The sequence below is a fragment of the Eulemur rufifrons genome, chromosome 1, assembly GCF_041146395.1.
Source record: "Eulemur rufifrons isolate Redbay chromosome 1, OSU_ERuf_1, whole genome shotgun sequence".
Taxonomy (NCBI): domain Eukaryota; kingdom Metazoa; phylum Chordata; class Mammalia; order Primates; family Lemuridae; genus Eulemur; species Eulemur rufifrons.
The window spans coordinates 65,694,627-65,721,211 of NC_090983.1; the positions used below are offsets into that span (position 1 = coordinate 65,694,627).

Here is a 26,585-nt window from a genome sequence, read left to right on the forward strand (position 1 = left end):
CAGTTATGTGACCACAGACAACAGAACCCCGTTCCTGGGTACCTCTCCTATCAAGTGGACATAAGACAATATCCACATAAGTATCCCACACATGTACAAACGCTATATACAGAGGGTCAGCACTCTGTCAGGCATAGGGGGGTTACAGGAGAAATCTAAAACTCTCTATCCTCTCCTGCAGAGATCTTACCACCTAACCGCATGGGGAACATTCAGTGCACTGCCGGTTTACCACACTGCTATAAATCAGGGACAAGTATGTATAAAACAAAACTATCAAGCTCTTTATTGGTGAACAACAAAAAAGTAGAGCCAATTTTTAAGACAGGACTTTTACCCAGGACAAACGGCAAGGCTATTTAGAAATACTTTTGTGTTCTGTGAAGTTTGGGTACATCAGGATGTGTTATCCTCTATGTCTCACCCTCTTGGGACACAATTTTACTGCAGGAATATGACGTAACTGTCCTGGTTAGTCCACCAAACATAATACAATATCCCTTCAATATGTCAGCCTGTTTTATCCTCCCTAAATACATAATTGATTTTCAACATTTTATGCTCCAGTTATTGCCCAAAAGCAGACTGGGACAAGCTCATATTTCCAATGATCCTTCCTTAAAAGTGTACAAGGAATGACCAGAACAATTAATGAATTGTCTTCTTCTTGGAAGAGTCATTTGCTTACAACCTTCTCCAGTTTCTCTGTCACATGTATACCTCTCATGTATCAGAAAGAATATAGAATTTATATAATCTGGTTTAAAAACAGAGCTACATATACACTATGCAGCATGATCAATGAGAAAAGCAGAAAGAATTTTTCTTTATTTGGAACACTCAAAGAGTAGCTACTTACATTCCCCACAGAAACAGAATTAGAACCAATGTCAAACAAAAATTAAAAGCTTAAACTTCCCTTTAAAAAAAAAGTAGAGCTATATATTTAGGTCATTTTATTTTTAACTACAGCCTCCTAAATGACCTGAATATCCCAACATCCACTCTAAGTGACAAGTTCTGTAATTCCTATGAATAATTTAGTTGGGCAAATTTGCTTTACTCCTTGTTGAATAAAAATGTTACTTCAGAAATTGACAAGCCAGTTGCCCACAAAAATTTTCAGTCTGAGTATCTTCCATTCCTATTAGGAAAAAACAGGAAAGCACAGCTTTAAAAACAGGTCTTTTACATGGCAGAGACTTCAACAGCCAAATGGAAAGGGGCAATTTTTGTTTGTGTAAAGTCTTCGATCTATCCACTATCTCCCCAAAAAACTGAAAGTAGCAAGGTATTTTAAGGTTCCAGAGGCATGTGTTTGAATTCAGGTTCTGAATTCCGCCCTCCCCCCCCCCCCAGAATCCAAAAAATGAGTGTTTCTTCTTCAAGGGGTAGAATTTGAGATCTTGCTAACTTCAAAAAATTTTTTGACTTCTAAGTAATCTGTGAGAAAATAGGAAGAAACAGAGAAAACAGAACAATTCTAACACCCAAAACACTAACTTTTTTCAAAACTTGCAAGGATTCACTGTTACTATTATTATAACCATTTCTTAATGAATTCCAGCTCAGCTACTTATTGGTGGTAGCTAAGTGAATTTGTCCACGTTACTCACGCTTATTTGTAAAACAGAAAGAGTGATATTCCTACCTAATAAGTGTGATTTACAGAGTGAATAAAATAATGAAGGATTAAAGCAACTATTGTACATATAGCTCCTGGACTAGGAAGTAGTGTTAAATAAATGTCACCTCCCATCCTCACCTATTCAAAATGGACACACTCACTCAGAACCAGAAGGGGCTTTAGGAGATTATTCTGATAAACCTTTCTTTCGTTTTTAGAATGAAAATGAAGGTCATTCAGATAAAATTTTTAAATGCTTTTCATTCATTTCTGCAAACACATAGTTCTGAATGTTGTCCCCTTTAACATCCTTGAAATAGGATTTGGCAGATCAGAATCTGTAAACTGGAGCCACATGTTAGTGTGAAATCTCTCTTTACTGCACTAACAATGGTGAGGACTCAAAGGGGTCTGCAGGCTCATGCCACGGGCCAGGCCCCGCACCGACACTCCCACAGCCTCCACTGAAAGGGCGAGGAAGGGCTTGCCTGCACTGCCTTAGTGAGTAATGTCTCTGGAAGCAGCATTACTTTTCCCTGATTCACTCTTCAGGGAGGCCACTTTTCCCAAGGACTCCCAGGAACCCCAAATTCTTATTTTATCAGTTTCTAATTCTATCCCTGTCATTTCTAAGTATTTGCCAACTATCATAGTTTCTCACATTTCCCCCATCTAAGTCATAAATACATCAACAAGTTAGTTATAAAAGTGACTGTCTTTTTTTATGTAAAATTAAGGATAAGAACACTTACCACTAGTGTTCTCTGAATGATACCATAACTACCATTTAAGAAAACTTCTCCAGAGCTGAATACTGCCAAAGACTAGTTCCCTACATAGCCCGTTTTTCAAGGAGGTTCCTGAGGGAATGGAAGGTTCCCACAAATGGTCTGTATTTGCTATTTCCTCTGGTTCTTTAATATCTGGCCCACCTACTTCCAGAAGAGGATCTTTTCTTGCTTGTTGTGAAATGCTTCTGCTGAAAATACTCCAATAACACTTAAATATTTTATTTGTAGATAATCTGCCATCATGTAGAAATGCTTTCAAATTCCACCTTCTTTTCAGTACTAAGTACACAGTGTTTTGGTTTTTTGTTTGTTTGTTTTTAAGTTATCGCTGACCTTTTTGGGGGGGTACAGTAGGATATTTCAATATATGCATATAATGTGCAATGATCAAATCGGGGTAACTAACATATCCATCACCTAAAATGTTTAATCATTTTGTTGTGTTAGGGATGTTCAAAATTTACTTTTCAAGTAATTTGAAAACATATAATAAATTACTGTTAATTATAGTCACCCTGTATTGCTATAGAGCACTAGAACTTATTCCTCCTATCCAGCTGTACTTTTGTATCAGTTAACCAACCTTTGGCTATCCACCCTCCCCTCCCCACTACTCCTCTCCACCTCTGGTAACCACTGTTCTACTCTCGATTTCTATGAGATCAACTTTTTTTAGCTTCTACATGTAAGTAAGAACATGCAGTATTTACCTTTCTGTGCCTGGCTTCTTTCACTTAACATAATGTCCTCTAGGCCCATCCATGTTACCTCGAATGACAGAATTTCATTTTTTATGACTGAATAGTATTCCATTGTGTATATGTACCACACATTTCCCTTATCCAGTCACCTACTGGCGGACACTGAGCTTGATTCCATATCTTAGCTATTGTGAATAGAGCTGCAATAAACATGGGAATGCAGATATCTCTTCAACATACTGACTGCCCTTCCTTTGGATATATACCCAGTAGTAGGATTGCTGCATCATATGATAGTTCTCTTTTCTGAGGAACAAAATGGCTATAAGCACAGTTTTAAACACTCTCAAATGAAAAATGAAGCTTTTGGCCTGCTCTTAATGGTTCAAAAAATAATAAATAATTTGCATCCTAAATCTGTTTGAAACTGACAGCTCATTTCAGCAGTTAAACCCAGTCCCCAAGATCAACAGCAAACTATGGATGATCAGCTTACCCCAAGCATCACTCCAAATCAATTCATGTTCATTACCACTTGGTGGTCTGAAGTGGCTACTGATATCACAAGGCTAATGAATTCTGCCTTGGAGTCCTACTATAAGATTTGTCCCGGAATATTTGTTCTAAAACATGCTAAAACCAAAAGTCAAAACATCGCATTAGTTAACAGAAAATTGTTCTGATATATGCAGTAAAAGGAAATTGAAAACATTATTTCCAAATCAATCATGCCACACAAATTTGACCAAATATAGGACTCAATGATTTGGGTATGCATGCCAAGAAGAGACATGAAACAGAAGCCGGGATCACTATGTTTAACCTGGGCATGTTGGAAACCAAGGAGAGAATGAATGACGTTATGAACGAAAGAATGAATGACGTTTGCTCCATGAACAGGAGCAAATGGCAGAACTAGGCTGAACTATAATGCAAGTTGCAAATAGGCAGCAAAGTTTGGGCAGAATAGTCAGCAACAATTTCCAAATAACCAATAGCTGGTTGACCAAAAACCCATATTTCCCTCTGGAGCACAGCTGTGATTCTTGATTTTGTGGCTAAAACAGGATTCATCAATTTGCAAGTAATGACCTGGACCACCAACCTGTATTGGATGCAGTTCAGAATAACGCTGGCATGCTTTGCAACAGAAATTGTAGATATCGACCACAGTATAAGCTGAAATTCCAAAAATAGCAATAGCTGCTTTCTCTTGTAATGCAACTTTTCTCAAAAATAAAACCACTAGGCTGGACAAGGTGGCTCACACCTGTGATCCCAGCACTTTGGGAGGCCAAGGCAGGAGGATCACTGGAGGCCAGGAGTTCAAGACCAGCCTGGACAACATGGGGAGACCCTGTCCCTACAACAAAAAAAAAAAAAACAGAAAAATTTGCTGGGCATGGTGGTGCACACCTATAGTCCCAGCTAGTCAGGAGGCTGAATGAAGTGAAAAGATCACTTGAGCCCAGGGGTTCAAGGCCACAGTGAGCAATGATCATGCCACTGCACTCCAGCCTGGGTGATAGCAAGACCCTGTCATTCATTCATTCATTCATTCATAAATAAATAAAACCACTACAAAAGCTTGAATCTGACTCACAAGGACAAAGTATTCAATCAATGAATGCAGTTTAACTTGATAATCTCTCTTTATATGATATTTTAAATCTAGAAACAGGTAAAGGATTTGGCAATATTAGAAAACGTTAATTTGTGGAGAAACTAAGATTAATTTACCAGCAAATATTACATAATGACAAAAGTAAGTACCCCACTCTAGGTTCTGCCTCTGCCTTTCCAGAGTTTTCAGCCAGCCTCCACCCTGGTCTCTCTTGGGGGCCATAAGCAGAGTGTCACTTCCTCACCACCCTCTTATCCACCACACTTCTTGCCAAGGTCAAGTCCAGTGATTTCATCTTACTTCCACTTTTTCACTTCCAAATAATTAACTTAGCTTCCTTACCATTCCATTGAGAAATACAGTCATATGTGTTTAAGGACAGGGATAAGTCCTGAGAAATGCATAGGTAGGTGATGATGTTAGTTGTGAGAACATCAGAACACTTACACAAACCTAGATGGTATAGCCTACTACACACCTAGGCTACGTGGCTGCTCCCAGGCTACAAAGTAACACTATGTTACTTTACTGAGCACTGCAGGTAATTGTAGTATTTGTACATCTAAACACAGAAAAGGCACAGTAGAAATACAATATTATAATCCTGTGGGACCACTGTTATATGTGCAGTCCATCACTGACCGAAATGCACATGACAGTTGTTGAAATATCTTTCAAATTTAAAAGTAATTTTGCATACCTTGTGTATGAACTGTATTTTTTCCTCTAGTCCATAGTGTCCAGCATTATCAGTTATAAGGAAATGGGTTGACAATTCTAACGGGGACACTTTAATCCTTGGTAGTTTGATTTGTGATACCTCATCAACATTTTTAGATAGACGGCCAGGGATAGCTTTCTGGTTTACTCCCCAAACATCCTACACTCAATCTGCCTGACAGTTTACCTCTGAGAATTTCTCAACCACATACAACTCCAAAAAAAATAGTAAACCTCCTTCAAAAAATGCTGTGGGCTTCCTCTTCTAGATTACGCTGTCTTTCTAAACCAGATGTCTCAAAAGAGGGTAAAAGGTGATCTCCAGGGGTATAGGAAAAAAAAACTAAATATTCAAATAATGTTTCATCTATTATTTCTATTTTATATATTTTATAATGCAAATAACTTATTAGTAAGTGTGTGACTATAAATTTATCAGTGATGCAGGTGTGAGCAAAAAGTATTTTATTGCCAGGACTGCAATGTCACAAATGTTTAAAGACTACTGGGCTAAACAATAACACTTTCTCCTAATATACTTTTCTTGGTGCTCTATGGACAATTCCTATTAAAATGTTGTATTCTAGTTGTTTAACAAAATATTTTACATTCATGCACTGTTTAGAATGGTAATATAACATTCTTATTACTAAAATCGGACCTTGCTCTTGACTTCCTATTATATCTTGAATTATATGTTCTTATTCAAGCCTATTCTTAAAGACATCTCTATAATTAAAAAAAAATTTGTCTTTATTTCAAAATTAAAACCCAGTAAGCAATCAAACATCCTTTAAAAAAATAAATGACATGCATAGCAAATTTCCAAACACTTTCTAGCACTTACAAAGTATAGGGATTGTTCCAAGTTCTTTCTCACTTAATCCTCATAATTATAAAATTATATTAATTTTTAATAAAATTAATTTTAAAAATTAGTATTTATTAACAGATAGAAAAAGTTTACTTTTGTAACTCACGCCTCCTCTAAAAGCATGGACAATACTATTCTCAATGAGGAAGTTCTGAGGACAAACCATTACTCCCTGTGACTTCCACTTCCTTCATCTACCTATTGTCAAGGAATCCAGTTATTCACTGTGTGGCCTTGACCTCTCTGTGCTTCAGCATCCTCATGTGTACTAAGTTCATTTATTAGAGCACCTACTACGTGCCAGGCACTGTTCTTGGCTGAGGGATGCAGCCGTGAATCAAAGACAAAATCCTGTGCTCGAGCAGCCTATTAGGTAATCCCAAGAAGGCACAGGCCTTAACTGGCCATTATACTGTTAGCCATTATTATTTCTCAAAATGAAGGACTACTTTTGTTATCATTACCCTAGTCCTGTTTTCACTTTAAGGCAAATTCTACCTGGCCCCCAACTGTTTCTTAGCTAGTGGAAAAGGGCAGAAAAGGGAACAGTGAAATGATCAATCAGAATTTGACATCGGCGAGCACACACCCCCTACCTTTCCTGGAAATGAACTGTGTAAAGCTCTACAGATCAGCCAGCTATGGGGGATAAAACACATCTCAGCCAGGAACAAGGTTCTGCAATCGATTCTCGATAGATAGCACCCCGCAGCGCCCTGGGTCCTCCCAGCACTTTTCAGTGCTGCTGACGAAAGTCTATTTACACCTGGAGGTTACAGCTGCCATACCGCGTGTCTGACAGCTGCAAGATTCAACTGCAGTGCAACTTAATCCCCAACGATGCCACTTCCAGACTGCCCTTGCAGGACCAACCATGAGACATCTTTTTATTTATTCCAAATAATGATATAATCACAGACCACACTCTCCGTGATCATCACTACACCACACCGAAAGCACTGCTCAGGCAATCTGCCTTTTAGCACAGAATTTAAAACTATGGGCAGGAGAATAAAAGAATCCTGCTGAATCCAAAGTAAACATATGAAGTAAAAATGGTAACAGGAGCTCTCAAGAGGTCCCTTATAATCAGTGCACAAACACCCCACTGAACCTAAATATCTGAGACAGGCCCCCATCTCCACCTGAGGGATCACAAACACCACTGGCCACCACTTAAGATAAGATACACCTTTAGGCATTTTAGGTTGCAACCTCAAAATCTTCGTGAGGAGCCAGGTAAAATCCATTTCCTCATGTATATATTTCATACCGTTCTGCTAAACAGGATAAAAACCTGTTTGCAGTTTGCTGATCGTCTACAAAGCCTGGTAGTTGGCCATGATTTAACCTCACCCTTGGTATTTGCTCTGTCAGCATTAGGAAAATATTCAATCCTCCTCTCTGCCTCCTCCTCCCTGTATTTGTGCACCTAAATTCAGTATCAGGTTGCTGACTTTGGACTCAACGGGCAGCCTGGCTCCCTCGGGCAGGTCAGCAGGAAGGAGAGTTGGGGATGAAGATGAGAAGGGAGCACAGGCCGAGCCCTTCTACACGCTGTCCATGCCACCAGCCCCTCCCGGCGCAGGTCCCAGGCTGGGAAGAACCTTCTGCTGACAAGACTGACTGTAGATCACACAGACACCGCCCCCAACTGGGCCCTTACCCTTCTCTGTAACCTCCAGCCCTCTTCTGAGACCAGGTCAGTGTTACCCGGACTTTCCGCCAGTTTGTCACAGCACATGCCCAGTCTGGACACTGGGGAGTGGTCCCTTCCATCCGACTTCTCATTCCTGCGGTCCTGCTGCTCCCCCGCCCCCCACCCTCCTCTCCTCATCCAGCATTCCCTATTCCAGGTACTTCCTCTATCCACAGCCTCCTGCACTTTCCCTCTCCCACAGTCTCTGGAACCTTCTTTCTACTGTTCAATTCCGTAAGGGATCCAAGCAAGGGCTCTGGAGTCAGAGGGATCTGGTTGCACCCAGGCTACCACTGCTGGGTGCATGGCCTTGGGCAAGCTGCCTAATCTCCTTAAACCTGAGATTCCTCATCTGCACAGCAGGGCTTTACCTCATCTCTGAAAGTGAGGATTAAATGAAAACACACATAAAGCACTTAGCAAAATCCCCAGCATACATTCCAATATTTAATAACTGCCCATTTTGTACCAGGAAAAAGTTTCATAAATGGTAACGATTACCATTCACTCCGTACACCACCTTTTTATTTTTTATTGTGGTAAAATAGACAAAACATCAAATTTTACCATTTGAACCATTTTTAAGTATATAGTTCGGTGACACTAAGCACATTCGCATTGTTCTGCAACCATCGTCACCAACCATCTAGAGAACCTTTTCATCTTCTCCAAGGAAAACTCTGTACCCATTAAACGCTAACCCCCGCCTCTGTTCCGAGGGGGCCCCACGCCACCTGGAGGCACCGGCTCAAGTGTGGCTCTGGGCGGGCAGGAAGACTAGACCTTCTCCAGCCCATTTCTCTTCCAACCTCAGCTAAAACTTCGTCCTCCTTTGAGGCTCTCACCACTCACAGTCATACCACCCCCTACCCCAAATCTCAGCTGTCTTACCTACCTATTTTTGGAAACTTCTCATTCACCAGAAAAGAAGAGGAGAGGCTTAGTTCACAATTCTCTCTTCTGCCCTTTCTCCTGAGAGACGTTCTTTCCCAATAGTCAACTCCTAAATGAACAAGAGCAGAGGGGACAACCTGGATTAGAACCTCAGCTTCACCGTTTATTAGCCGCCTGGGCTGAGGCAACCTCTTCACCTCCCCCGGTGACCTCTCCTCTATAGGGGATGTTGATAGAGCCTGTTCGTGGAGATGTTGTTAAACCAACAGCTCAAAGCACACAGAGCAGTGCCCAGCACAGGGTCAGGAAGTGACGGCAGATGCACTTGGGCTCTGGTCCTTGGCTCTTGGCTCTGGCCAGCCATTCCCTGGGTCACACCTCACAGTCAGAGGCATAGTGCAAAGCTCTTGCTTGATGCCCACAACCTCCTATCCTTCTGGCTCTCATAGCCCCTTCTCCCCCGAGGTCCTGGTTCCTTGATGTCCCTTGAGTGTGTCCCATCTTCATTACCTCACAGCATGGACCGCCCCACTGACCATCCAGCTCTCCCCTTCGACTCTCTGCAGCCCTCTTCTTTGACTAAACCCACGAGAATCAACACAACTCAGCCTGTCCTCACCTACACCCCGGGACCAAAGACCACAGAAAGATGCCATTGCACTTGAATCCTCTGACCCAGAGAGGCCCTTAGTGTCCTAAGAAAGCCCCCTCCCATTCTCCACAACCACTGCTTGAAACTTCTATCATTCTTCTCAGTTCTGCTCTAGCAAATGCCCTTTCTTCCCACTTTACCCAGAAAGCCGAAGCCAGCAGGCTTGATGTGCTGACACCCCACGTTCCTGCCCCTACTCCTTACCTACCAATGAGCCACAAGCACCTCCCGGGCTCTTCCTCTTCACTCCTATTCTGAACCGATCTTTCCTTCGGCCTCTTTTTCAGTCCCTGCTGCACTGCGCTCCATCCACCATTTAACTTTCCACCCCTCCGCTAGGGTGTCCCCCACCCAACCCCGACCTCACCTGGCTACTCCCCTGAGACACAGCTCAAGAATCACCTCCTCCAGGAAGGCCCCCCTTATTCCTCCTCCTCCAGCTTCTCTAGTGCCTCCTTAAACTTCACTTTGCTATTTTCTCTCTCCCTGAGAACAGAGGCTACACCATCCATTGCAACTCCTCAGTGCCTGGCACATCGATGTGCCAAGAACTGTTGAATAAATAAAAGGATGAGTAGAGCAGACCCTGTTTTCTATGCTGAAATGTTTTATTAAAAACATCACCAATTAAGATTCATCACCAGCCATTTACATACGATGCCATACATTTTCTGTCTCTGATCTAGACTGAGAAACACCCCTTCCCCTTGTCTTTCCAGAACAAATATCCCTTTGATGAAAGAAAAAACCAGAAAGAAAAACACTACTTCCTCCTCAACAAAAACAGAAAACCCAAAATAGCAAAAGACAGTTTATGAAGAAGATCTAGCTGACACCAGCTTAGGTAGGGATAAATGCAGTTGTCCAAGCTTAAGAGAAGAAAGAGAAGTTTACTTTGGATGGCTATTTGGGGAGGCAACAATAGTCACATGCTAAACAAGAAAGTTGACAAAATAATAAATCTCAGGTCTATTTATAAAGCAGGGGAAGAAAAGGAAACCGATAACTCAGTGGAAATTTCCTTCCTTTGTCTAGCTTTGCTTCTAGTATGGCTACCACATTAATTTCTCGATACTAACTTAGGACAATTTAATTTATAGGAAGTGATTTTGAAGGGCCCCAGGGAGCTGCAGATGGTACCTTGGGGGCCCATCTGTTTAAGGATGAAAGCTTAGCCACACACCATTACATCACTCTGACCTTCCCAGCAACTTCCCTATCTGACAAAATCTAGATGTTTGCTCTGTCAACAAGATATTTGTGTTTGTCCCCAGCCTCAGGCTTTGGTTCCTGATTAGTTTTAAAATCATTATGCACCCAAACTGAATAGGGCCACTGTTAGCAGCTGTAAGGTCTTCTTCTGGGCAAATCCCCAAGTCTGTGGCCTTCAGGGAGTGATTTCTGTCCTTTCTGCATAATTGCACACTCTCCTGACTGATGAGCTGGTCAGTCCTCCTACCTCTTTCCAGAATTAAAGCCTCTCTCCTCCGGCTCTATTTATTTTCCCAGGGGATCAGAGGGAAGGGAGAATGGCATGGTGAGGCAGGCCTTAGGCTCTCCCCAAATAAATGCTCAGGCACTACACACTACAACTCCAGCAGCTCAGTGCTGTCTCAGACCAGATTCACCATCCCTTCCAGCCACCCTTAAAGCTGCCCTCATGCCAGGAAAGCAGCTGTTACGTCCTGGATGCTCACAGATCCCACGATGCCCCACTGCCCACGAGTATAGACCCACATCAGTCAAGCATGGTCACCTGATCACACACATCTGTGATCGCTCTGGAACGTGCCTATATAACCTACATCCTCTGTAATCCTAGCACTCTGGGAGGCCGAGGCGCGAGGATCGCTCGAGATCAGGAGTTCGAGACCAGCCTGAGCAAGAGCGAGACCCTGTCTCTACTAAAAATAGAAAGTAATTGGCTGGACAACTAAAAAATATATATATAAAAAATTAGCCGGGCATGGTGGCACATGGCTGTAGTCCCAGCTACTCGGGAGGCTGAGGCAGTAGGATCGCTTAAGCCCAGGAGTTTGAGGTTGCTGTGAGCTAGGCTGACGCCACGGCACTCACTCTAGCCAGGGCAACAGAGCAAGACTCTGTCTCAAAAAAATAAAAATTAAAAAAATAATAACCTACAACCTCTCCAACTTCTCATGGTCCTGTAGGCTCAACAGGGCACAACCACAGACATAGTGTTCACTGGGACAGGCCCGGTATGTGCTGGACAACAACCTTGGTAGAGAATGTAGAAATTACATTTTAAACAGGCTGGGGGGGAGGGAGGGGCACATGTATTTATGTGTACAACTTACTTTAAAATACTTTTTTAAATAAAATGGATTGATGGGTAGATATGTAATAAAGCAAAGATCACAAAATCTTAAATTATAGAATCTAGGTGGCAGGTATGAAGATGTTCACTATACATTTCTTTCAACTTTTATGTGTGAATGTTTACATAATGAAATGTTGCAAAGCAAATGTTTTTAGTGCCCTTTTAAAAAACTAACTGAACTCTAGACTTCATTGGGGTTTTCACCAATGTTTCTACCAATGTCCTTTTTCGTTTAAAGATCCTAGTCCAGGATCCCACTTTGTAATTACCTGCCCTACCTCCTTGTTCTCCTCTGGTTTGTTAGTTTCTTAGTCTTTCCTTGTTTTTCATTACTTGACAGTCTTGAGTAGCAATGGTCCAGTATTTTGTGGAATGCTCAACTAGGATTGGTCTGATGTTTTCATGGTTATATCGGGGTTATAGGTTTGGGGGGAAGACCACAGACGTGAAGTGCCCTTCTCATCACATCATATTAACTGTATATGCTTTCAACATGATTTACCACTGGTGATGTTAACTGTGATTACTTGGTTAAGGCAGTGTTTGTCAGGTTTCTCCACTATAAACTTACTTTTTCCTCCCTTTCCATACTCTATCCCTTAGAAGAGAGACATTAGATTCAGCCCGGCTCAAGGGGTGGGGGAATTAAGCCCTAGCTCCTGAAGAGAGAAGTATCCACATAAATTATTTGAAATTCTTCTCTAAGGAAGGTATCTCTTCTCTCAATATAAAGTCACATACAGATATAATTATTTTATACTTTCAATTATAATACAGTACTACGCTATTTTATTTGTTTCTCAAATTATTCCAACTTTGGCTATTAGGAGCTCTTTGAGGTTGGCTCCTATATCCTTTTGACATGCCCATACCCTTTGTCTTACAAGCACTTCCTTCTTTTCTGACAATGCAAGATGCTCCTGACCTATAATTATCCATTTCTTCAAGGAGTCATGGTTATTGTTATTGGAGAATGGTATTTAGGAACCAGAATCTGGGTGTGCTTGTTGCTACTGGAATGTCATTGCTTCTAAGCCCTCTCAGTGGACAGATCTAGGAAATACATGTGTGTATCCTAACCCATGAATACACACTTATGTATAATAGTTAAAACACCATTTTCCAAAGTTACCTAAGTCCATGCCTTTTTTCCCCCACTCTCTTCAGTGGCTAAGTCATACAACTGTCATGCAGACAGATTCTTTTCTCACAGTCTACATCTCAATACCCTCCCCACACACACATACACAAAGAGGCAAAAACAGCTACAGGTTGATTTTTTTTTTAATTTGTAGAAATTTTTTTTTAATTAAATTTTTTTTGTGGGCATGGGGTCTTGCTATGTTGCCCAGGCTGGTCTCAAACTTGTGGCCTCAAGCAATCCTCCTGCCTCAGCCTCCCAAAGTGCTGGGATTACAGGCAGCCCATTAAAGCTCTTTAGTGCCTATTTTGTCTAAATATGTAGAGTCAGGCCGGGCGCAGTGGCTCACGCCTGTAATCCTAGCACTCTGGGAGGCCGAGGCGGGTGGATCGCTCAAGGTCAGGAGTTCGAGACCAGCCTGAGCAAGAGCGAGACACCGTCTCTACTAAAAATAATAGAAAGAAATTATCTGGCCAACTAAAATATATATAGAAAAAATTAGCCGGGCATGGTGGCGCATGCCTGTAGTCCCAGCTACTCGGGAGGCTGAGGCAATAGGATCCCTTAAGCCCAGGAGTTTGAGGTTGCTGTGAGCTAGGCTGATGCCACGGCACTCACTCTAGCCAGGGCAACAGAGCGAGACTCTGCCTCAAAAAAAAAATAAAAATAAAAAAAATAATAATAATAAAAATAAATATGTAGAGTCTATTTATTTACTTAAATACCTGACACCACCTTCCTATTGGTATACATGTTATTTTACCCTTAGTACTATAATACTTATGTCTGAGTGTACCCCAGGACAGATAGTTTAGTTCTGGACCACAGTGATTACTCAGAGACTAATAAGATGAACAGATTGGACAAATTTATTCAAAGAAACGACTATGTTTAGTTAATTTAACACAGTTTCATTGCTGGAGACCATTTAATTAAAATAGAATACTTCACTGCAGTGTTATTTAAAATTCAGTAATAAGTAAACACTTGGAAAAATTATGTTACACCTACAGGCTGGAAAGTGAATTATAGGGAATCATTAGAAATCATTTCCAGAAGAATACACGTTGCTATAATATATACCATGTGTGTACAAAAATATCAAGCTATACAACAAAAAGTATGCCATATTATTTAGCATATGTCTGTGAAAAGACAAACACTGAAGGCAGGCTTACACAAAATTATTTTAAGTTCCTTTTTTCTTCTCTTTTAATTAAAGGAGAGAAGACTGCTTGCTGTTCGGGAAACCTTCCAGAGGATTCTTCCAAAACATAGAGTGTTGGACCCGACAAAGAAGAACCACAGAATCAGTCACCATGTAGCATGCGGAGTGGCATTCAGGGCTGAGCCAGGCAGGAGATGCCCAGACAACAGGCAAGAGCAAAAGGTTGGTTGGCAGATGCCCTGCGGTCAGCTATAACCCGAGACGAGAATGTAAAGGTCAGGGCAGTAGGTGTCGGCGCTAACACGTTTGATACAGACAGAAGTTCAAGGGTGAAATTGAGAGCTGTCAGGGGAAGTATCCTGAGAAATGTGGGGTTTAAAGGACAGGAAAGATTTAAATGGGGGTCAGGGAGGAGGGTGGGAGGCAAAGTGAACAGAGACAGGTATAAGACTGCCTCTTGGCCTGGAAGGTTTCCTATCATCCCTTTCTATAAAAACCTAAAGAAGCTTTTCTGACAGCTACCAGGAGCCTCAGTTTGAAATTTCCAAGTGTCACGCCCTCCCTCGGGCAATGCACTGGGGCAGGGGGATTACTACAGGGATCTGGTTAGCCTCCACCACATTTGATAACACTCAAGTAGCTGATAACAAGAGCCTAGCTCTGCGTTTTCATAGATTAATATTTTTACATGGGAATTTACACTCAGTTAAAAAGTGCTTTTTAACAGAGAATAACACAAACACATGGCAACCATCTGTTACATTTAAAAGTTCAATGGGAATAATGACCAAGCCTCAGTTTGCAGCAATTTTCAATACACAAAACTGCCCACTAGCCAGCCACCACCACGACCACATCTCAAACACTCCTAAATACACACACTTGTAAATACAGAGAGAGCTATAGGGCAACCTTAACACAGTGGCAAGACACCCAGAAATCCCAGCCTCAACTCTAAGAGTTTGGGAAGAACTAGTGTTTGCTGAATACTTAACTAGACAAGGCAGTAGGTGTCTCACACACATTATCTCCTTCAATCCCCACAACAAGCAAGGCAAAGATTAGCCCCTTAAATGGCCACTCAACTTGAAAATTCGCAAAATTTAAATTCACCCTTAGCTCTGTCCAGCTCCAAGCCTGCCATCCCCACTTGGAGTGATGTTTCATACGTTTCCACAAACTCAACAGCAGGCTTAAACATACCTTTAGTATCACTGGTTAAAAAGAAAGAAATCTGATCAGTCCTTTCTCCAAACAGTAGTTATTTTGTGAGAATTCATACATGATGCCAAGATTTCAACTTTAAAATCTAAAGCATATTCTCAAGTCCCAATGTGGTAGAGTCAACCACTTACGATTTGGCAAAATACTATTACAATGCCCACAAATAAATCAACTTGTTAAAAAAATTACAAATCTATAACAACTTTTTTGCAATATGAAGATCTCAAATTGAGACAAAGACATCTAGATTGATATTCTCATTCTCAATGAGGACTTAATCTACTTTCTACTTTAAAATACATCACTTTCTTCTTCTTTATATCCCCTTCTCATGTCCTCCTACTTACCACCTCCCACCCCCACAAGAGATTCTGCTTCTATGGTTACTTAGAAAACAATCCTATTCTATGACCTATAATCATGAAATAAAAAAGGTCAGTATCCATTCATTGATAGTTATAATCTCCATTGTCCTAAAATAGAAATCCCCCTGGAAAGTTAAAACTAGATATGTATAGTGCACATGCTCTACCCAAACCACTGGAAAGGTTTTTCATATTAAAATGGTTTAATTTTTTAAGTACTCAAAATGACCAGCAAAATACTGTCAAATGCACACTGCGGATATATGGAGTATCACTGCCAAACCTCAGCACATTCATTCACACAGAAGGCATTCAGTGCTATTTGTTATGGAGTAAAAGCAACTCAGGACAGAAGATAATGTCTTCCCTGAAGACAAACCAGAGAAGACTTTAGAAACTAAGTTTTAAAAAACTTAACAAGAAAATTTAGAAATTGAAAGTTGAAGGGAGAGAAAGGGAATGCCTAAGTTTTTATTTAAGAACAGAGGAAAATGTTTTGTGTTTTTAAAAAATATGTATTATAAAAGTAGTATATAAATAATGAAAAAATAGTGCTGTATAAAGGTAATTTTTAAACAGAAAAAATTGTTCAATACCACCAAAGATCTTCCAGTCTTTTTTTTTTTCTATGTACATATATACATCTAAATAGGCCTAGCTTAGAACCTGGCATATAGTAAACATGCCTAACAGATACGTAATATTTGAAAAAGGAGCATAAATATGATTATACCATACATAGTATTCTGTAGCCTACTGTTTTCAACTAAACAATAGATAGAAGACACCTTTCCACATCACTCCATCTAGCTCCCTCTTATCCTGTACAAACTACCTGTTCGTAATAATAGTTCAACTTCTATGAGAGCAGAGCATTCCATGCTTGGTATGACCAGTTTTCCCCGAAGCTCCTTTTGAAGTGAATATTTGTCTTCCCCACTTTTTTGCTGTTAAGCAATACTGCAGTGAACATCCACGTAATACAACTGTGCATTTGTACAATTATTTCATTAGTATAAATTTCTAACTGGAATTTCTGGGTCCAAGGATTTGCAGGCTTTAAATTAGCACGCTGACAGGTGGCCTGCCCTCCAGGAGAGTTGTCCCCATTTATTCTCCCAACACTGGATGGAACTCTCATGTCTCCATCACCCTTGCCAACACTGGTATTATTCTTTTTAATCAAACCATTGGAAAAAAGTTATATTAACATTAAGTGAGCCCCTACCACGTGCTGGGTACTAACTTAAAAGCTTTATATGTATTAACACCTAACCTTACAATAATCCTTTGCAGGTAGGTCCCCATATACATATCAGACCCTACAATACTAAGGGGAATCTAAAGCCCAGAGATGTTAAGTAACTTGCCCAAGGTTACACAACTTGTCAAAGGTGCTGCTGGGATTTGAACCCAGTTCATCAATCATCTCCAGAATATAAGCTACAGCTCTTAAATTTCTCAAAAGGGTCAAAATCCTAGTTTGCTTACTCTAAATGGAACTCAATCAGCTTGCTCCCCTGGAAAACCTACTGAAAAATTCTGATTTCACCAACGGCAGAAAGACAGTTTGGCTGGGGTTAGGAGAACTGAATTCAAGCTTGAGTTCTGCCACTTCCAGGGAGCTGCTATGTGACTTTAGGAAGCCTGTTTAAACCCAACTCCTTTCCTTAGCTGAGAAATGCCCACAATGTCTACTGTCTCTACCTTAAAATGCTGTTGTGAAGCCCAGAAGGAACATCTATTCCTTCAAAAATACTTGCTGCACACTTTTCTCTGTGCCCTGATTCTGATAACAAAGAGGCCATCCCAGCCCCAAGAGTCTAGGAAGACAGGAGCATCGAGGCAGGGAATTCACACAGCTATGCTGGAGAGGGCAGGAGCAGAGGTACAAGGAGCACAGTGAAACAATCACGGTGCTCCACAAAATAACAGGTATTTACAAAGCTAAGGAGGACAGCTACACAACACCTGGGGAGATGCATGAAATCATATTAAACAGAAAAGGCTGTAAGTACATGTATACTTTAGTTACAGCTACATTTTTTTAAAGGCATATGCAGAGAATGGAAGGGAAGGAAGGGAACAAAATCGGGTTGCTGCACTGAAACATGTATTACTCTTTTCTCTCCTTCCCAAACGTCAGAGTATCATTTAACGTTTATAATTCTTAAAATATTTTAATTGCTATGAGAGCACAGATGGAGGAGTGATTAAGTCTGACTGAAATAATGTATGTGAAAGATGGGAACTCTAAAACCCTCCCATGCATGGCATTACTGTCAGAGCATGAAGTAATCTAGCATTATGCATAATACTATTACAATGCCATTGCACAGGTTATTTTTACGTTCTGCCACTTGCTTTCCAGCTCACCTGATAATGTACAATGTTAGTCATCTCTTTACAGTATGTTTTAAAAAAATGTATGAATATGGAAAAAATGGCCAAACAGCACTAAAGGATCTGCAATAAAAAGCAAGACTTTCTTCTATTCCAGACCTCATATCCCTCCCAAAAGGAATCATCATTAGTAGTTTGTTATATATACTTCTAAAGGTATTCTATGCATACATATATTTTTCATTTAATAACATTCTTGGAGATTTTTAAGAGCACATATAAACCTACCTCATTCTTTGAACATCTGCAGATCACTCTATTGTATGGATGCACCATAATTTACTTAACCAGACCATGCACTGTAAAAATGTATGACAATGCTATTAAACACTATTTATACACTATTTCTCCTCACATTTTGATTTTCTATCCTAGCAAATTCTACATCTTCTCTTACTGGGAAATGTACATGTATCATTAACATTTCATCAATAACAGTATACTTTAATCCCTAAACTCCCTCTGATCTCCAACCCTGGCTTTTTTCCATTGAGCTTCACAAATCTATTGCCAACATCCAACTACTTGCTGAACTACACTGAGACTCCCACAGACACCTCAGTGTCACATGCCCCAAACTCACCTTCCTTGATGGGGAGGGGACCAATTCTACCCTTGTATTCCCTTCCCTCTGCATCCAGCAACGCCCTTCACAATTACATAGGCTGAAATCTCAATCAGTTCCCTAGACTCTTCCTTCTTCCTCTGACTCCATCCCTTATCAATCAATCCCTACTGATTTTGCCTTTTAATACGCCTCTCCATCCTTCCTATTCCTGCCCAAGTTCAAGTGGTCATCGCAACCATAATGTAGTCTCCTGTTTCCTGGTCTCCATTCTACCCTTCCTAAATTCATGCTCATTCCCACTCCTAGCAGCCATGGTGAGGTACAAATCCAAACAAGTCCCTTCCCAAATTAAAATCCCTCAGTGATTCCCCATCACCTACCTACAGGATCAGGTCTAAGTACTTCAGCAAAGTACACAAGGCCCACCGGTAACTTCACACTCACCAGACTCTCTGGGCTCACTTTCCAAGACTTTCTCCTTCACACTTGATTCCATCTGGCCAAACCCAGAGGTGTATAGTTCTCCTCTGCTCATGCTGTTGCTTTGGCTACAACCCATCCCCCTCCTTGCTTGCTCAAGTGAATTCTTACTCAATCCTTCCAGACAGGGCTTAGGCATCACCTTCTCCCTGAAGGCAAGGACCTCCCAACCCTCAGGGCCGAGGAAATGCTCCCGTGCCCTGCTCCAGCCTCAGCCAGGGTCTTGGCACTTAACATCCTCAGGATGAATTTGCATGTGTCAGCCTTGCCCACTAGATTTTCAACTTCCTCCAGGACAAAAACCACATCTTATTCATCTTTGTAATTGCCTAGAGCTTGGTACAATTTAATACCTGTTGAATCAAACAAGAAGGGAAGTTCCCAACACCTATTATGTGCCAAGATCTACTCTGGATGTACCGTACAAACATTATTTCTAGTATGATGATCCCCATTTTACAGATGAAGAAACTGACACTGTGAAGTTAAGAAACTTATCCAAGGGCATCAGGGGAGAGCTGAAATTTGAAACCAAGTCCACCTTACTCCAGAATCATTCTTCCTTCCATTATGCTGTTCCCTTGCATGTTTTGACGCTGAAAGTCAAATATGCTGGAGGTCAAATATGCAGTCCTGAAGGACGCAACATCTTCATAATTATTATGGATAATCTAAGGGCACTGTTGTCCCCCAAAAAGTCAGTCAAAAGCAACCTAGAATGTAGGACTAAAATCTCAGGAAAAAAAAGGACATTATAAACAAGTAAAGTATGCCAAAAGCATCCACAAATCTGCAGCTAGCACACTCAGGGTCTTCCAGGGGCCATTCATGCAGTCCCCAGCAGCTACAACAGCCCTGCTCAATGCCACCAGTTTGGGCTCCCTGTGCATAGCCAGTTATGCCCCACATTTCTCTCCCCACCCCCCAACTCCACTGCATCTACAGCTCCCATACCACTCACTAACACTGATCTTTGGACCCAAGACCCCTAATGGACCTACAAGGTGACCAATTCTGGACAGACACAGTCACCCCAGGAAAAGCCCTCTGGGAAGCCTACTGTGAGGGTGGGCAGGGGAAGGAGAGAAGGCAGCACTGCAGGAGGAGGTACCAGGGCCCCACCAGCCTGAGGGGCAGGGGGTTCAGGGGTGCACCTTTACAGAAACACACCTGCAAAATGGGCATACAGTAGTAAGAATGCCTGCTCCCTCTTAAGGCCTTTAAGAGGACTGAATCGACAGTTTAAGCACTTAGCACAAAGCCTGGCACAGAAGAGGGCTCAGTTGGCTCCTGTTAAATGACTGCACAAACCAATCAGAGAGCAAGCAGACTCCTGTGCCCTTCCCACCAGGATGGGGACTAAGGAAAGGGGGCTGGGAGCTGAGACGCCCTGTCACTGAGGCAGGAAGTAGTAATGGCTTTTAGCAAAGGTAAGGGGAAAAAAACAACACAGGAGGAAGGTGCTCCTCCCTCCCACACATTATAAAAATGAACTAATCAGCAGCAGGCAGTTAATGAACCCAAACCTTGCTCACTAGGAAAGACAAAGAAGCAAAATTTATCCCAAGGGTAACCAGACACCAACAAAAAAGACACACAAGCTGAAAACAAAAACAAAAAAAAAAACCTTCTTGACTTGTATCAGCCACAAGCACACAAGAATGCCTCCCAACTCCAGGAGGGAAAAGTAGACTAAGGTAGGTAATGATTGTAAAGCAGTGCACACAGTCAGCCCTAAATATACGCCCTAGCAGAACAGGTAGGCACTTACCTGTGTGCTGAATGAGGCAGATGCCTCAGCCTCACCCTCCCTCCAGAGATTAAGGGAGTGTCGCTAGCTCAGGTCTATGTGTTTTGACTTTATGCCACTATTCCCAAAACAACCTTCAAAAGTACCCTCGTTCCAAATTCACAGAAAATAGTTCAGGGAGGCTGTGTAACCTGCCCAGGATCACACTGGGACTAAGGGACTGAGTTGGTACCTTAACCCAGTCTGTCTTGCTTCAAAGCTTCCAGTCACCAAAAAAAGACACACATGACAGAGACAAAGAGGGGGACCTAGGCTGGTCAGGACTAATAACAAGCAAATGGTCTAATAAATGGCTGATAGGATTTAAAACCCAGACTTCAAAGAGTTGAATACTTTCCAGTGACTTCTTAATGAGTGACAACCTAGGCCATTCCCAGGCAAACCAAGAGCCCTGGGTTCTCCTCACTCCCCACATCCCAGGTTCCCCCTCCAATCTTTTCGTAGGAAAGATAAATACTCAGAATCTAATTTCACTAGAAATCTCTTGTCAAAGGTCCACTTAAAAGGCACGAATAAACCTAATTTTGAGGGCTTTTTACTTTGCTTTTTTGTTTTGTTTGGGGGAGTTTTTTAAATTTATTTATTTTTTTTTGAAACAGGGTTTCACTCTGTCACCCAGGCTGGAGTACAGTGGCCCAATCATAGCTCACTGCAGCCTCACACTCCTGGCCTCAGGCAATACTCCTGCTTTAGCTTCCCAAAATGCTGGGATTACAGGTGTGAGCCACCGGGCCAGGCCGCTCGTTACTCTTGAGTGTTAATCCAAGTAAATAAAAAGCATCCTTTCACTTGAGCCCAGGAGTTTGAGGCTGCAGTGGGCTATGACCACACCACTGCACTCCAGCCTGGGCAACAGAGCAAGACCCCCCCCCAAAAAAAATAAATAAATAAACACATCCTTGGCAGAATTAAATACGAATGTACACAAGTTTTTAAAAACAAGCCATTTTCCTAGATGTTGCTTTTTACCAGAGATCAACGTCATACTGTCTGAGGAGCTATTAAACGCTTGCTGAAGGAAGTGAAATTAAAAGGTAGCTAGGCCATTTGGAGTGCCAAACACTCTCAAAAGTGAGAACCTCAGTCAACCCAGGACCTTGACGTAAACCCAGATCCCCAAACCCTACCCCAGACCTACCGAAGCACCACTAGGGATGGGGCCTGGAAATCTGTCTTCTGAATAATGAAGCCTATGCATTATCCATGCCCTCTACACAAACTCTAAGTCCACACCTACCTAGCTTAAAGGCCGACTCTCCAACTATCTCCTGGGCATTTGCAACTGGGTATCCCAGATGGGCCCCAAACTCTACCCCTCCCCGCCTGAGAGAGTACTGTTCCTAGTATCACTCACCATCCACACCTTGCTGCCCCACCTGGAAACTCCCTACCTTCAGTCAGCTGCCAAGCATTCCTTTTCTATTCTGGAAGAAGTTTCCATTTACCACAAAGAATCATCTCCTATATGCGCCCTTTCTTCATGTTTTCATTCCCCTTGTTAAATAAAATTTATGGGGGACAGGTGACTTGGATTGTGTTCCTGCACTGGGCCCCAAAAGACCAACCCCAAATGAAATCACTTGTGCTAAGGTTCCATGTCACCAAACTGAAACTTGAGCTGCTTACTTGTAAGATCGGACCTTCTGAGAATTCAGGAAAGAGATGATAGCCAAACTCCCAAACAGGCCAGTTTTCAAAAAAAAAAAACAGGAGATTCACAGCAACTGATCTAAAGAGTCCCAGTCAACCTGAGCCAGCTTAATAAAGAAGTCCCCTCTGCTCTAACCCACACAAGGAAAGCAACCCGAAGTAACCTGACGTTAACCAGTCTGCTTTTTGCACTATGCTGTCTCCTTGCTCCTGCTCAAGCTACCTTACAAAACCCACTGTTCTTGCTATACCCTGCCGAGCTCCTGTCTATTTTGCAGACTGAATGCTGCCTGGTTTATGAGCCCCTAATAAAAGACAATTAGATCTTTTAAAACATCATTTGTTGAAATTTTGTTCTTTGACACCCTGTTCTAAAACTATGATGGCACAGGACAGTAAACCTGAGTTCAAATCCTGGCTGAGCCGGGTTACTTTGAGCCTGTTTCCTGCTCTGCAAAATGAGGATAACAGCACTGTACGAAAAGCTTTTTTTGTGAAGATTACATGAGCTAATGTACCTTAAATGTATACCAAGAGGTATACAACTGGCATTAGTTCTCTTCCTCCCACTAACTCAGACCTCAAACATCATCTCTCACCTGACCTACTTCAAAAGCCTATCTTGTCCCCATTCCAATCTCTCCTCCACATCATGACCGCCAGAGCTTTTCTCCAACACACAGATCTGATTACATCATCCCCCTGCTGAAAAGCCTTTGACAGTTATCACTTGCTTACAGGATCAAGTCCACACTTCTTAGCCTGGCATGCGAGGCCTTTGCAATCTGGCTCTCTCCTCCCTGCCACTGTACCCAAATGCCAAGCACCGTCTGTTCTAGTAACAACACTCTAAACACGTCTCACATTTTCATGCCTCCCAGCCTCTGCTCATCACGCTCCCTTTATCTAGAAAGCCCCTCACCCTCCTTCCCACCTGGCAAAGTCCTACGCATCCTTCACCTCCTCCCTCTCCTCCCTGTAACCTTCCCCAGCTGCCAACTCCCCCTCCGCCCCCTTCTCCTCCTCCTCCTCCTCCTCCTCCTCCTTCACTCTCCTGCTGCACGTGTCTCCCTAACACCTTCCATTAGAACTATGTGTGCACTTGTCTCCTCAGACTGCAACGCGGGGCTGGGCCTCGAGCTGTGAAGGGCACAATGACAGCCCTCGAGAAATATTTGTTGGAAAAGCTGATGCAAGACCTCCACCACACTTTGACAAAGGGAAATAGTTTCTAATTTGTCAAACAGTTAACTCCTTCATGGTAACTTTTTACCTCTAAGAACTCTTAAGGATAGGCTAGGCGCGGTGACACACGCCTGTAATCCTAGCACTCTGGGAGGCTGAGGCAGGAGGATCTCTTGAGCTCAGGAGTTCAACCATCCTGAGCCCCGAGCAGACTCCATCTCTACTCAAAATAGAAAAAATTAGCTGAGCATGGGTGGTGGCACCACCTGTAGTCCCAGCTACTCAGGAGGCTGAGGCAGTAGGACTGCTTGAGCCTAGGAATTTGAGGTTGCTGTGAGCTAGGCTGATGCCACAGCACTCTAGCCTGGGCGACAGAGCAAGACTCTGTCTATAAAAAGAGGAAAAAAACACAATACTCATAAGGGTAATACATTTATTAAGACAGCTAGGACTGCTCTTAATGAAGGAAGCAAAAAAAAACCCTGTGAAGATAGAAATCTCTTTATTAATTCCACTGGCTTAGAACTCACTGTCCCTCTAAAAATGGAGGAAATCACACCCTTCAATTCTTCCTGCCTTGACGCTTGGTACGTGGAGTTAGATGGCTAAAGGGGTCCCTCTTGCTGAAATGAAACATTTCAGAAAGGAAGAGGTAAACAAAACTGTTATTTAATGGTAGAGGAAAAATATAAAAAGCTCAGGCCCAGCTGGGCTTGAATATCCCTAGGGAACCAATCCGTTCTCAAGGAATTGGCACTACCTGGGCAGGGAGCAGCGTGAGCCACTGTCTTGCTGAGACAGATTGTACAAGCCACATTCAAAGCCAAATGCCCCAAGCCTTGGAGACAGCTCATGACAGAAGAGAACACTTCTAGGTTTACCCATAAATGCCAAGGATACAAGGCCCATAAACGTCTACGCAGTCTCCAAACTTCTGTTCAAAACTTAGGATGTACTAATTCTACCTTCACCTGTGTCCTTAATAGGCACAAGGCCAATAAGGAGAATCCCCCTCCTCCAAGCTGAGGATCTGAGGCTCTTTAGGCAAGGCAAACCACCCTCCAGCTCTCCTGGTTGGCAACAGTTATTTATTTCATAAACACACGTGCGTGTTATTTGTTTCATAAAGACACATGGCATATGTGCACTTGAGTGCAGTGCTACAGACTTACTCCATCTAAATTAAATAAAGTTTATTATTCCAAACCACAGTTTGGAATACTACTACTGAAACACTACTGAAGTCTGAGGAGCTTCTCATGTTCTCACAGTCTCAAGAAATAAATGGATTTTGTAATTACTGATTTGCATGAAAACCAGAGAGTTTGTTAGCAATATTATTGGGCCAATGATAAAATACCCCTTTTTTCCCCTCTGATTCCTTCTCCTCTATCAATCATCAACTAAAACTGTCCCACCTGTTAGTTCAAAACATTTCGTATCACCATCTAATTGTTTTCATTTAAGCAACCAATTACCCATATAGATTGTCCTGAAATCAAGATCTTATTCGGACTTCCATCACTAGTACCTTAAAATTTACATTTTAAAAACACTCAAAACAAATAAAAACTACCATTCAACCACTGATCCAGAAAGTTGAATTTAAAACATAGTAAGAGGAAAAGAAGACAGAAGATCTGTTTGGGACACCTATGATCCAAGCCTGGTGCTAAGTGTTTTGTATTACAGGGTCTTGCCCTGAGTCTTGGCATGAACCCTATGAAACAGAAATTACTTCCCCATTTTACAGACAAAAAACAGGTCAAGTAAATTGCCAGAACCACATTAAAACCAAGGTTCATCTGGCTTCAAAGATCATGCTTTTTACCATACCCTGCAGATTTGTATTTTAACAAGGGGAGGAGAAGAAAAGGAGTGTGTATGTATATTTCTAATGTACTACTATAGTTACAAAGTACCCACTCTGTCCAGGGCACCTTATTACTCATACCAGGCAAATTTTAATGTATAAAACAGTGTCCCTGCCGGTTCAAGGATTAAATATAAGAATGTGCTAGGAAATGCTATGACAGCTATCATTCATCATGCAAAGCTACTTTATATATAATAAGCTATTCTTCATTAAGATTCACAAAATTCCTTTAACTTCTCCCAGACATACAACAAGCACTTGGAAGGATATCAAGGGAAAAAACTTAAATAGCAAAAAAGTTAGCAAAGTCAGCTATGATAGGAACTTTTATTTACATGTCTGAATTTCCAAGACAACGTACATATAAAATTATCACCCTGAGGGTGTCCTTAAATTTATGGCTGTACCTTAAAAGGTTAGCATAAACATTTACCAGAAAAATATTTCTGAGACCAGCCTGAGCAACAAGGAGACCTCGTCTCTACAAAAAATAGAAAAATTAGCCCGGCATGGTGGCGCCTGCCTGTAGTCCCAGCTACTCAAGAGGCTGAGGCAGAAGGATTGCTTGAGTCCAGGAGTTTGAGGTTGCAGGGAGCTATAATCACATCACTGTACTCTAGCCAGGGCAACAGAGCAAGACCCTGTCTCTGAAAAAAAAAAAATTCTGTTACAAATGTATCGAGTAGAGGTAGAATTAAATGCACACTCCCAAATTAATGTGCTTAAAAATAATTCTTATAGAATAATATTTTACCATTACAACTCAGCTACCCTGTCATTCTGAATAAAATT

General features: G+C 41.8%; 1 protein-coding gene across 4 annotated transcripts in view; it reads right to left on the minus strand.

Annotated features, from left to right (window-relative positions):
• The window catches only part of TANC1 (tetratricopeptide repeat, ankyrin repeat and coiled-coil containing 1), a 222,291-nt gene that overhangs the window by 185,076 nt on the left and 10,630 nt on the right, over positions 1-26,585 (minus strand). For all 4 annotated transcript variants that reach the window (XM_069497146.1, XM_069497197.1, XM_069497105.1 and 1 more), the window contains exon 2: positions 8,932-9,039. The gene's annotated coding sequence lies outside the window, so the exon portion shown is untranslated. The remainder of the gene's footprint in view (positions 1-8,931; positions 9,040-26,585) is intronic.